Below are 13,418 nucleotides of genomic sequence, written 5' to 3'. Positions count from 1 at the left end.
ACAATTATTTCCTCCTGCTCCCTTCCCTCAAAATTTCCCACCTGCCTCCAAACCAACATACAGTCAGTAAGTAGTTTGTTGTGATCCTCTCTGAATGTAATTCCCTTGGGAAGGTTAACAGTTCTGAGATCCAGTTGCCTACATCTTGCCTAGTTCCCCTCCCTCTTGCCCTATGCAACCTTCTCAGCTGCCTGCTGGGGTCCTTCTCCCAAAGTAAAGAAAAGATTGTCAGCAATCCTTTTGGGAAAAGGATTAGCCTCAAATACGGGAAAGCAGCTGGGTTGTCCTTAAAAGGAGAAAAGTAAACACAGAGGAAGCCTATAGAGGCTTGTGACTTGAAAAATCCCATTCCTGAATCTTCCCAATTTGGCGCGCTGGTCTCCAAAAAGCGACTGTGCATCCTTATCACAAAGAGCACGGTGGCCTCTCCTCTGCAGCAGCAGCAACTAGAACTTTTCTTTTCACAACTCCCAATTTCCAGGCCCCTCTTTCAGTGAAGGGGACTCCTCACAAGGCGCCACCGCCTTCAGTTGACCCCCTCCCCCACCGCACCGTTTCTTTGCCAGGAAGATGCTCTTGGCTTTCTAGAGAGCTTGCTCTGTTGCTAGAGAAAAGAGGCCTGTCCACGGGATTTTAGAGACACCAGTCTTCACACCCCCCTTATCATTCAGGAAGGAGAGAAAACAGCGGAAATTTAACAGTGGTAACTATTATTATTTTATCCGAAGAGCTTGCCCTCTACAATGCCTAAATAAGTAAATTCACAGTTAATAGTGAAGGAGTAAACTGAAAGGGGGAGAGGCCGGGGGGAGGGGAAGGCAAAGGAGAAAAGGAGTGAGAGATCTTAAATTTGTGTTTGATCCCGAGGTTCAACGCGCTGGCTGCAGCCCAGCCCGCAGTAGTCTCTCCCGCCTCCCAGGTCTCTGCGCGCCTCGGAGGAGCTGGTAAACTGGAAGGAGGGGCTGAGAGCTAGAGTAGGGATGGAGGCCGAAAGGAAGCAATGCGGCTGCGCACGGGGAGCGCGCGGAGCAGGGCTGCTAGCACTGGTGAACCCACCACGCGCCTGGCTTCTTCTTGGCCTTGCCTCTCCAGGGCTGACATCATTGCCAGAAGGAGGGGCTGCCCAGAAGACGACTGGAGAAAAAGGTTCTCGGGCTTCGCCGACGGAGACGCTCCCTTGCCGCTTGGCAGAAGCAGCGCGATGGCAGCGGTGGCTGGACTTAGCCCGTGCGAGCTGCGCGAGGCAATTCTTAATTTAGTAGAGGGAGAAAGATATCTTTAGACCTTAGCGCTTCTATCTCTTGGCTCATTCGTCAAAACCGCCCGCACAGCGTCCTCACTTCCTCGGATGAACCAGACAAAGGGAGAAAGGGGAGGGGATCTACACATAATGTCACTTCTACTTGCTGTCAAACCCCCACCTCCTGCAACATACACAGGCTGAAGGACAGCCCTGAGGCTTAGATTTCCAGCTGTGATTGTGCGAGTTTGTTTCAAATAAGATTAAGAGTGGAATTCCATTTAGTCTTTACCAAGTTCAAAAGGGTGCCCCGCAAGTAACCTTTTTTTTTTTTTTTTTTTTTTACCTTTTATGGGAGGAGGAAGAGTCGCTTTGGTCCTAAGGCTCCACTACCTTCTCAGGTGTTAGGCTGTTTCCCTGTTGCAGCGCTTAACAGCACGCAAGCAGCCCCTCCAACACCATCGCCTCCTTCCGATATTTTTGGCCCCCTTCCCAGCCTATCCCGGTTTTTAATCACTTTCTTCCCCATACCTTCCTTGGTACAAAAACAGTTCCTGTGCTAGGTTTAAATGCCATCATGATTGTCATTTTCCGATTGACTTACTTCGAACATGAGAGACCCCTAACTCTGGGAAACGAACAAGAGGGGGTGGAAAGGGAGGTGGGCCGGGGTTGGGGTGATTGGGTGATGGGCACTGAGGGGGGCACTTGACAGGATGAGCACCGGGTGTTTCGCTATATGTTGGCAAATCAAACTCCAATAAAAAAATATACAAAATAAATAAATAAATGTCATTATGAGATAGTTGCACACAAGGACTTGCTTTCGTTTTGTTCTTGCTATTTAATTTATTCTTTTGTGCTAGCCCCTCTCTTCTTCTTAGGTCTTTGTTTTGTGGGTGTGCGCCGCAGTGGCGCAAGTTTCGATTCCCCGCCCCCAGCCAATATTTTGGAAGGGCAGCCCACTCGGAGATGGGAGACCCCTCCTACAGAAGCCTGGGAACACTCATTCTATACATGCAGCCGGGCGCCTCGCACCCAAAATCGCAAAGGCGGCCAAAGTGGCAAAACCTGGAATTAATTCATATGGAAACGATGAGGCCATTTTCAGTTGAACTCTAAGTATTTCTTTGGGGGAAGAAAGGAAGTGGTTCCCGTCGTACACTCTAGAAAAGGGACCTCGCCGCTTTTTTTTTTTTTTTTTCCCAAAGGAAGTTAATTTGTGGCTAAGCACTCATGTAAATCGTGTGTCTCCAACCGAAGGCAGACTGCCTCTGCTCTTCTAAAGTCTCTAAGGAAAAGCACCCATTTGCGGTTACATGCTTTTAAAAAGTCACCTTTTCTGATGATGTCTTTATTTAGGCATTCATTTTCGAGAAATGGGGCTGTTTATGGCTACGCCGCTTAAATAATTCCTTTGTGGAGAGATGAACTGTTTTTAGGTTCTATCTTAATAAATGCCATTCATTTATGGGCTAGGTAAGCGGTTTTGTTTTTGTCGCTGTTGTTATTTTGTGGGTTTTTTGTTTTATGGGGTTTTTTTGGCTAAAAGATTAAAAGTCATTTCTTTAGTGAAAGAGGGACAATTTTAGGTTCAGCTACGCTCTTAGAAAAAAATATATATTTTTTAAAGTGAGGAATGTATGTTGTTTTTCAGCTACGCGATTATAAGAAATTTCTTTTTTAAAGCTAGGCAGAATTTTCCACACCTACCACCTCCATATTCAGCAAGTGCTGCTGGCTGACCACAGCTCCTTAAGTAGGGCGGGAAGGAAAGGCGGGGAGGCCAGCACCAGGCAGAATGGCCTGGGGGACTCTGCGCACTCTGTGTCGCCCTGCACTCTCCTTCACTCTGCGCCAAAGGTCGAGCCCCCAAGAGTTAGAGTCAGTCTGGCTGGGATCCAAACCCAAAGCCCTCAGAGATTACAAACGCACAGCTCCCTCAGCTCCGCTGGGCTAGCCAGAGTCCGGGGTGTGATCTTTTCTCAGCACCTGCTCAGATATTAGAGTTTCCCTCAGCCTCACTGAAGCTGGCTATATCTGTTAAAGTGAAAGACCTTTTTCTGCAGGGCCAATGTCGGGGAAATTCACAAGTAGACACTTTTCTGACAGAAGTGAGAGTTTTCGCAAAGTAACCAAGTCAAGCCAAAAGATATTCTACCTGCTCTCACCCCTGGGGTTTGCTTTATCTTACCTCCAGGGAACAGATGGGGCCAGGGGGTTGGGAGGACTCCAGAAGCGTCTCCAAAACCATTCTTGTTGTAGTCAAGCCCCCAGGAATGTGCAGCAGGAAGCCTCAGCGTACTAAGTACGGTACTCACGCCTCACGGGCCGCGCTTTGTTCTGGCACCTGGACCCGATACTTACCCAGTGAATGAAGCCTCTACAGTAGTAAAAAAGAGAAAAGGCTTCCGCCAGCTCCACCAAGACTGCGATTGCTGTAGCTAGCTCTACCGCCACAGCTCACAGTTCCTGTAGCAGCTGGAGTTGTGGAGGCTGCCTCTGGGGCTGTTCAGAATGCCGGGACTTCCTGATCTGCCTGTGTCGCCGCTGCTAATGTCACTCGGCGCATTCAGTTCAGCTTGCTTTCCGCTTTGCCACGAGGGCGGCCGCAAGTAGCTCAGGCTCACTGCACCTCCCTCCCGGACGGTTCGCCGACTGCAAGGATCCAGTGGCCAGCCAGCCCTTTTCAAAGGCAAGGGGGAGGGATTAAAGAGTGGGGAAGAAGGGGGAAAAGAGGGGGGTTGAATGAGTGGAGGGCGAGGGTGAGGGGAAAAGTAAACGAAGGCCCGGGCCGCCTGCTGGGAGGGGATGGCGCAGCACCTACTGCTGGGTACCCCCCTCACGTCCCCACTTCCTGCACCCCACATCTCCTACCACTCCGGGAGCAGACCCTCCCGGCTGACCGGGAATTGGGAGAGAAGGGCGAGAGCGAGAAGGAGGTAAGCTTAGGAAGTACTGTTTGCTGCTTCGCGAAGGCTGCAGAATGTGTGCTGGCTGCTAGCTCCCAGGTCGGACCCGCTGCTGGGGAAAATGCCCTGCTTTCAGGCTGCGGGTTTTGCAGGATAAAAACTAGGGCACTCGTTGCTCCTCTCGGTCCTCCACTCGCTGCTGTCTTAACTTCCTTTTAAGTTTAATTCATTTATATTATCTTACAGAAGTTTTATTTCATTTTTGTTCTGTGTGCTTTTCTCCTGATCCCCATGAGGGCCCTGATTGCAGCTAGAGGACAAGCATTCAGAAGCACCGTTTCTCATACAAAGGGTACTTAAAGGCAAATTAGTGGAAGTAGGAACATGAGCCAGGTAAAACCGTAGTTGTAACCAAGAGACTGTCTGCACATACCACACTCAATGGTGAGCCAGTTCTGGTACCTCGCTTGCCTTTCAGATTGATGTCCTGAGGGTGGCAGAGAGGGGGATGGGAGGGAGATCTAGCATTTGGCTACCCCAGACAATAAGTACATGGGAGAGTTAGCAGGTCGGTGGCTCCGAGTGGCTTTAGTGAGGTCCAGCGCTTTGATGCTTGGAACTATGCAGCATTGTGGGCGTGGACAGCACCATTTCTAAGGTAGGAAAGATGCAAGAGAGGGAGGAACCCAGCCCTGAGCCCGCAAGACTGACGCTTGCAGGCGCGCTCCCGCTACCTAGTCAGTGACGCCAGGACAGGCTAAGGTGTAGCAGTTCTCTCAAAAACGCTAAAGCAAGGAGGGGCAATATGGCTGGCTAAGGGCTCTGGGGTCGTGGGTATCTCCAAACAGAGCTAATTTCCCCGTCCCAGTCATGGGATTAAAAGCAGAGCAACAATTAAAACCTTCCCAGCCGGTCTACTCTGATTTTTACTTCAAAGTGTGAGTCCTTAAATTTACCCAGAGGCCAGAGAATGAATGAACCAGGTGAATTTTCTAAGTTCCTCCTCAGAAAGGTATAGGTTTTTAGGGAAAAAAATCCATTTTCCATACCTAACCAAGAGAGAAAAATTATCTTTCTAGTGCTCTGTTTTGTTTTGAAGCGGAGACTCTTTCCTGAAATAAAAAGAGAAAAAGTAGATAATGTTTTTGGATGCCAAGAGCACAGTATTCGTTTTAATTTTTGTCTACTGAATGAACGAAGGAGTGCATCCGCATAGGGTAGAACATCAAGAAAGGGAAAAATGCTAATTATCATGAGTTGATTTTCTCTAATAGCTTCTTCATGAAAAGTTTTTGGTGGTTGTTTTTGTTTTGCTTTTTTTTTTTTTTTTCAATTGAAGGGCAGATCTTTATTACTTTTTTTCCCTAGTATGTCCATTTCCATCTTCATAACTGCCTTATTTCCAATTTCTGATATTATTTAAAGGTAAAAACCTTGGTTCAAATAATCCTCACATCACTTTCCTTTTGCTTTTTATTTATCTTTTTATTTTTACTTGTGACGCCACAACTGAGAGTGTCATGAGCACCGTAGTTCAGTGTGATCTTCATGAAAGAGGACATACTGAAGTATTTACTATTACATTTTACTCCTCCTGTCACTCTGACTTCATTATTCACAGTATCCAGTACATACATTGTCCTCTTCTTGGTAATTAGGAAAATGTCTTGAAGGTTAAATCAGAAGCTGTTAAATGGTTGCAGTTCTGACCCCTTGGGGTTTGCATTTCTGGATAATACTCTGCCTTAGAGGATGGCAGGAACTCAATGAAAATAAAATTGCTTACTGATTCAGGACAGTGTGGAGACAATGCCATGGAGGCACTCTGGGAGCACTAATAATCATTTATAACATCCACTTTATTTTTATATTTTACAACTCAACTCATTTTTATTTTTTATTACAGTCCCTTATTTAGAAAAATAAATTAATAGCAGTTATGAACATGGAATACTGAGACCTTAGATATAAAATATAACATCCACTTTTGGTACCAACTAATTGATTTCTTAAAATTTCCATCTAAATTCAATGCAGGAGGAGAGAACTATTCAGATTGTTACAAAGCATTTGGTTATCATCCTGACAGAATCAAGAGATTAATAGTTATACACATTTTACAGTTCCTGAAACTGAAATTCATAGAGGGCAGATACTTTGTGCAAGACCATGGAGCTGAAGAGTAACAGACTCTGGATGTCCACTGAGAGTATATTAATTCCTAAATTCAGCTACATGATTGCTTTACAGTTAATCTATACTATGCTATAATATATAGCACAATATTTAGTTTTAAATGTCAGTCCAATAGAAAATTATCTCTGTAGAGGAGAAATATTACTTACAGACCAAGGAGACTACCAGTTGAACTAAGTGAATCAGAAAATGGTCTGAGAAATGCAGTTCGTTGTTTAGACTGAAATCCACACCTGAAAATAATGAAAATGTTTCCCATTTTCTCTTCTCCTGTGTTCTATCAGATGATGGCATCAGATGAAATAGCCAAAAGCCAGGGCACGTGGCCAAAGTTTTCCTCTTGGTGCTTTAACTCTAAAAGGATTGATGGGGACTCAACTCTGTAGTACAAAGAAAAGGACTCCTTGATTGTGAATGAATGTCTTTTTTGCACCATCAGTATTACATACATTGTCCTATTAATCCTCAAAACATTCTGTGAAATAGCTATTATTAGTTTCATTTTCTTTTTTTATTAACAAATGAGGAAACAGAGACTCACAGAGACCAGATAAAATGTCCAAGGTTCTATAAGTATAAAGTATGGAAAGTTGGGAAATTCAAACCCATGTCATTTTCAGTTCAATGCTGACCTTCAGCATATGGTCCTCCAATTGTGTGGCTACACATTTTCAGAATTTGTTTTACATTAAAAACTATGTAATTAACAAAAGCCCTCAAAAGCTAAAAAGATACTGTAGAAATTTCGATTTTGGAGCAAATGCCATGAAAGAGTGGTGACATTTATTGCATTTTGTTCGTTCAGTGTTCCAATTTGGAACTTGATCTGGAGTTCTGCTAAAATCAGAAAAGGGAAATTATGGCAATGTGTACTCTATAAACATGGAAATCTGTATAATTTGTGAAGATTAAACTATGAAGCCATTATATAATTATAGAATGATCAGAGAAGAGTTTTAAAATACTTCAATGAATAAGGATGTTTCTCAGGCTGGTAAGAATTGAGTAAAACTGAGAAATAAGGTGTTAATGTGAAAAAGGGGTTGATCAGCCATGGAGACCTAGTTTAAAAAGAGTCAAAGAGGTGAGCATTGTGGTAGCCCCTACTCATGTTCATTTTCATCTCCTAACAAAACCACCATTGATATGAAATTGATAATATTTGATATTAATTGACGATATTGATATGAATATTGATGAAAATATTCTGAGATTTCAGTCACCCTGCATTGAAATATCTCTTACCAAGCAATGTGACTGTAATTTGAATTCTCATGTACTCTGTCTTCAGAAAGAATGCACAGGTCACGCAGATATATGAGAATGGGTATTTTGTTTCATGTAATAGTTATTTTGCATAAAATCCCAGTCATCTTTGTGTTGTCCATAACAACTTGCATTGTACGTTTTACATAAATGTTACAATAAACAAATAATCATTGTTATTGAGAAAGTAGGTGGGCTTGTGGCCATCAAACTGTAATACTGGATAAATTACATTCTGTATATTTTTCATATTTAATATTAATGATCTTCAACAATTGCAATTAGTAGGAGGCAGTGATGCCCAGTGATTCAGAAAAGAACTGTGGTTTTAGACCAAATTTGGAGTTCTGGCTCTGGAAATTTTTAGCTCTGTGACTGTGGGCAAATTAATATCTGGACCTATATTGTATAAAAGATAGAGACTAGCCATGAGACTATTGGGAACTTGCAATGTGACTATCCATATTGGGATGCACTGTAAGTAATAAAATACACACTCTATTTTGAAGATTTAGTGTATGTGCATACACACATATATATGTGAAATACATCACTAATATTTTATATAAATTGTAAGATGAAATAGTAGTTTGACTAATTGGTTAATTGTGTTATTAAAATAATTTCACCTGTTTGCTTTTAATATTTTTAATGTAGCTGCTAGAAAATTTTAAATTACATATGTAGCTTGAATTACACGTTTTCCTTTTTTTAAGACTTATTTTTTTTTTTTTGAGAGACAGGGAGAGAGTGTGCACATGGGAGAGAGACAGAGGGAGAAAGAGAATGAAACTTAAGCAGACTCCATGCTGAGTGCAGAGCCCAACACAGGGTGCAGTCTTAAGACCCTGAGATCAGGATCTGAGTGGAAACCAAAAGTTGGATGCTTACCCGATTGTGCCACCTCGGTGTCCCTATACATATTTCTGAATGAGCCATCCTAAAACAATTCAGTTTTATTACCTAAAAGATGTAGATAATGACCTTATTTACCTCAAATTATTATAGTGATATTTAAATAAGATAATGCACCTAAAATTCATAGCACAGTGCCTCACATTAAGTTAAAAAGTTGTCACTCTCTAAATGTTTGGAAATAAAGATGTTAAGTACTTTAAAAAAAAAAGAAACTTAGGGGCTCCTGGGTGGTGCAGTTGGTTAAGCCTCTGACTCTTGGTATTGGCTCAGGTTGTGATCTCAATGTTGTGATCTCAGGATTATGAGACTGAGCCCCGTGTTGGGCTCCCTGCTCAGTGTGGAGTCTGCTTAAGACTCTCTCTCTCTTTGCTCCTTTCCATTTCTCCTTCTAAAATAAATAAATAAATATTTAAAAAATAAAAGAAACTTAAACTCTAGTGGATTAGACACTACCTAAGGAGAAAATTTAGTTAAGAATTAATTTTTTATTAATTTATTTTAAAGTTATTATTTGAATTTCAGTTAGTTAACATATAGTGTTATTATATTAGTTTCTGGTGTAAAATATAGTGATTATACACTCCCATACAAGACCTGATATTCATCACAGCAAGTATTTTTATTTATTTTTATCCCAAGTGAATCATTCCACTTATCTCTCTCTAAAAGCAACAAACATACATGTGTGCTGCTGGGAGGAGGAACAATATTGTGACATATAAAAATGATAATGTGTATGAAAAGTGCTTTGAAGAGTTAAAAGTACTTTCTCAATTCCAAGCCTTTTTACTATCATAATTTACACACTTTTATATTTAATTGGTGTATACTTCTAGTGTTGAGGCCTTCAAGTCACAAATGAAAATAAGGCTGAAACTGGTGCAGGTATACAGAGGGTGAATGAATTTCTGCCAAAGCTAAAGATACAGGAATGGGAGAAAACCTGATAGTTCTAGAACTCTAATGTACACTAGGTACACCTAGCTGATTACAAAAAGCATTGCTCAACTTAGAGACACTAGAGGGTGGTGTTACTGAGAATTTAAGAGGATGAATAGGGCACCTGGGTGGCTCAGTGGTTGAGCATCTGCCTTTGGCTCAGGTCCGGATCCGAGGTCCTGGAATCGAGTTCCGCATCAGTTCCTACCTGCAGGAAGCCAGCTTCTCCCTCTGCATGTCTCTGCCTCTCTCTCTCTCTCTCTCTCTCTGTGTGTGTCTCTCATGAATAAATAAATAAAATCTTAAAAAAAAGAGGATGAATAAAGTCTCTCCATCAATATAGATGATAAGAATTTGTAAAGGTCATACCTGTGAAATGAAACTAACATTTCTCCATTCCCTCCTGGACATGATTTGGAAGGTTTTTTTTTTTTTTTTTTTTTTTTTTTTTTTAAGTTCTGGGACTAGCTTTACAACATTGCCAGAATAGTAAAATATTAGAAGCTTGCTATAATGTTTGGGCAAGTAATTGGGAAAAGTTTGAAATGATTCCCTACTCTGAGAAAAAATTATCAAAGCCCAAAGAGGGGATGATAAGAAATAAAAGTACCCAAGTAACGGCTTTCAATGAAGGAAAGATTTCAATAGGAATTCCTAACTACTACAACAACCTCTGTAATTAAACGCAGGTGGGGCAATTGCTTGGTAATAATCATGCCATATGAATTTTTTTTCTCTCTCTAGGCTTGAATAGCTATACACACATGCTGTGGACGAACTGCAGCTGATTTCTCTCATAGGAGCCTTGGAATTTGGCCTCATGTGTATAGCTGAACTTTGGCTGAAGCACTGAGCTGTGATTAATGCAATTAAATGAGTAAAGGTATGTGGTGCTGTCCTCAAGTTGCTGTTCCTAGTGAAGAACCCATTTCTTCTACCATACTTTCATTTCTCAACAGATGAGTAGTTGCAAACTGTACTGGATGTGGCTTTTCATCTCTGTGTTATTTGCCTATGTTGTGATGGAAGCACAGGATCAGGGAAAAATGTGCCTTCTTTAATTTTTTAAATGTGTCTTTTAAAGCACAGAAGGATCATAATGCTATTAATGGTCTTTGTCCTTGTTTCCCTAGGACAGGCTTTAGCTTCAGTTATTCAGTTGTTGCTTGTGAGATAAAAGAGTCAAAGAGGTTTTGGTTGCTGAAGAAAGCAGATTTGTTGTTGTTGTTGTTGTTGTTGTTGTTGTTGTTTCTTTTAACATGGAGATTGGGTTTATTTTTTTTCCTATTCTACCAAAACTCCTATGTGGTCATCTCCTCAGGAAATAGTTGTCAGCTACTGCTCTAAATTTATGAAATACACACACGTAAGAAACTAACCATGTAATTTCTCCAAAGCACTATACTGGGATTGATAAAAATATATTTTTTTAAAGAGTCCTGGGCTAATATCATACCACTCTGAGCCTTCTTTATTTTTAAGCTTCTTTATTTCTGTTGTAAGGTATGACTACCAGCTAAGTAGATCGAAATTTTGTATAGTTTGTGAAATCAATTATATTTTTGGATGCATGATAATAAATATACTGTGTATTTCATTGAATAATGTAGAAAACTGCTTTACTTTTTTTTAAACAACTGTGACTGTGGTTTAATCAACATAGTGTTTAGTAGATGGCTAATTTGTGCCAGTTTTTATTGAGTAGGGGGCTGCAGATATCCCATTTTAAATGATTAGACATGTGTTTAGATAATCACCGTAGAGTTTCTGTTTTCTTTTAAGATCGGACATTTTCATTTTATCATTACTGAAACTTAGCTGAATGTCAGTTTCTGTCTTTGGATAAAATGTAAAAACCAAGGCTTCTTTTCATTTGTCAAAACACAGCTGATCTCCACTATTTCTTTTAGATTTTCTTTTTTTTTTTTTTTTTTAGAAATTTAATTTTTTTTTTTTTTATGATAGTCACAGAGAGAGAGAGAGAGAGAGGCAGAGACACAGGCAGAGGGAGAAGCAGGCTCCATGCACCGGGAGCCCGACGTGGGATTCGATCCCGGGTCTCCAGGATCGCGCCCTGGGTCAAAGGCAGGCGCCAAACCGCTCCGCCACCCAGGGATCCCTAGATTTTCTTTTACACAAGGTGAAGACCAGTGATTCATTTTACTTTCATGCAAAAAAAAAGTCTTAAATTTTTCAATTAATTGTTTTTTGTTGACTAAGTTCTAAAGAAAGGGAAACCACAGATGCAATCTGGCACACTACTGTTGTATTATGCTTGTCTTTTTTGAGAGGCTACATAGCAGAGGAAAAGTGTTTGGAGCATAGAGTTTTTCCATTTTAAGGAAAAACAGTGTAACAACATTGGCAGTGAAAATAAAATATTATTCCTGGATTTTTCTGGATTCCTTCTACTGTGAATGTTGTTATTATAGGTAGGCTACATCTTCTCTAGTACTGTTACTGAAGTTCAAAACACTAAAGGAACTTTACCTTCAGACTGATCCTAATCCTGTCATATCAAAGAATCCTTTATTAACCTAAAGGAAGGGGCACCTGGGTGGCTCAGTAGTTGAGCATCTGCCTTTGGCTCAGGTGGTGATCTCAGGGTCCTGGGACCAAGTCCTGCGTTGGGCTTCCTGCAGGGAACCTACTTCTCCCTCTGCCTATGTCTTTGCCTCTCTCTCTATGCCTCTCATGAATAAAAGAACAAAATCTTAAAAAAATAATGAATTTTCAAAGTCAATGTCTTTTCAGACCGAGTATTCAGTGTTTTGAGAAGAATAGAGCAAATACAAGTTTTACTGCAATTCCAATTCTACTGATCTGATTTATACAGTTAGCCATCTACCTCCTTATTCTTTTTTTTAAGATTTTATTTATTTTTTCATGAGAGACACAGAGAGAGAGAGGCAGAGACACAGGCAGAGAGAGAAGCAGACTCCAGGCAGGGAGCCTGATGTGGGATTCGATCTTGGGACTCCAGAATCACGCCCTGGACTGAAGCCAGACGCTCAACTGCTGAGCCACCCAGGCGTCCCTACCTCATTATTCTGAGTGGCACTCTAGTACTCACTACAAGTACCAGTGTAAAGGCTCTGATACTTAATTGGAGCATTGACTTGTTTACAATGGTCCATTTCTCTGGTGCCCTAGGTTCATTGTCAATGAAATATTACCTGATTTGCTAAGCATCATGATCCCAACAGGACAGCCTTTTTAGAACTGTCCTATAAATACCAAAATAACTTATGATTCTACCTTCACATTTTATGTATTACATTCTTGGACCATTTATTCTATGGAAAATGCTGAAGTGGGTAGGGTTTGTTGGTAAGGCTTTTGTAATTCATCATAACAAGTGATGATATGTTATTCAAAATGTTTATATTTTTTGGACAGTGCAACTGAATTACTTAAAACCCATACTTCCTCTCCCATAAATTATTAATTATTCTCCAAAAGTAAATGTAGGGATGTAACAATCATAGAAGAATTTCAATAAAATATCAAAAAATGTGAAATTAACTTTATCATAAACTTGTTAAATGACAGAGGTTTCCAAATGTTCTATAAATTATTAAAATTGCCCCTTTTTAATTAGGATCACTTGGGGTGGGGAGCTTAAATGGATTTCTGAAAAGGCAGTAATATTTTAAAAATGCATTTATAAGGGGATGCCTGGGTGGCTCAGTGGTGGAGTGTCTGCCTTCAGTTCAGGGCATAACCCTGGAGTCTTGGGATCGAGTCCCACATCAGTCTCCTCGCAGGGAACCTGCATCTCCCTCTACCTATGTCTTTGCCTCTCTCTGTGTGTCTCATGATTAAACAAAGTCTTTAAAAATGCATTGATATGAAATGTTGTGTGAGGGCAGCCCCGGTGGCCCAGCGGTTTAGTGCTGCCTTCCGCCTGGGGTGTGATCCTGGAGACCTGGGATCGAGTCCTGCGT

General features: G+C 41.1%; 1 protein-coding gene and 1 long non-coding RNA gene across 3 annotated transcripts in view; one reads left to right on the top strand and one right to left on the bottom strand.

Annotated features, from left to right (window-relative positions):
* The window catches only part of LOC608881 (protocadherin-11 X-linked), a 389,893-nt gene extending 385,939 nt beyond the window's left edge, over positions 1-3,954 (bottom strand). The window contains exon 1 of the mRNA XM_038587829.1: positions 3,608-3,954. The gene's annotated coding sequence lies outside the window, so the exon portion shown is untranslated. The remainder of the gene's footprint in view (positions 1-3,607) is intronic.
* Positions 3,955-4,004: 50 nt separating this feature from the next.
* Positions 4,005-13,418, top strand: part of LOC111094733 — a 71,402-nt gene continuing 61,988 nt past the window's right edge. Inside the window, exons 1-3 of one of the 2 annotated variants that reach the window (XR_005386381.1) lie at positions 4,005-4,182; positions 10,216-10,354; positions 11,437-11,495. This is a non-coding gene — a long non-coding RNA (uncharacterized LOC111094733). Of the gene's footprint in view, positions 4,183-10,215; positions 10,355-11,436; positions 11,496-13,418 lie in introns of those variants that run through there. The other variant, XR_005386380.1, reaches the window with a different exon arrangement.

This window comes from Canis lupus, chromosome X (genome assembly GCF_011100685.1).
Source record: "Canis lupus familiaris isolate Mischka breed German Shepherd chromosome X, alternate assembly UU_Cfam_GSD_1.0, whole genome shotgun sequence".
Classification (NCBI taxonomy): Eukaryota; Metazoa; Chordata; class Mammalia; order Carnivora; family Canidae; genus Canis; species Canis lupus.
Note: the sequence above shows the minus strand (reverse complement) of the source record. Positions and strands in the feature narration are given on the sequence as shown.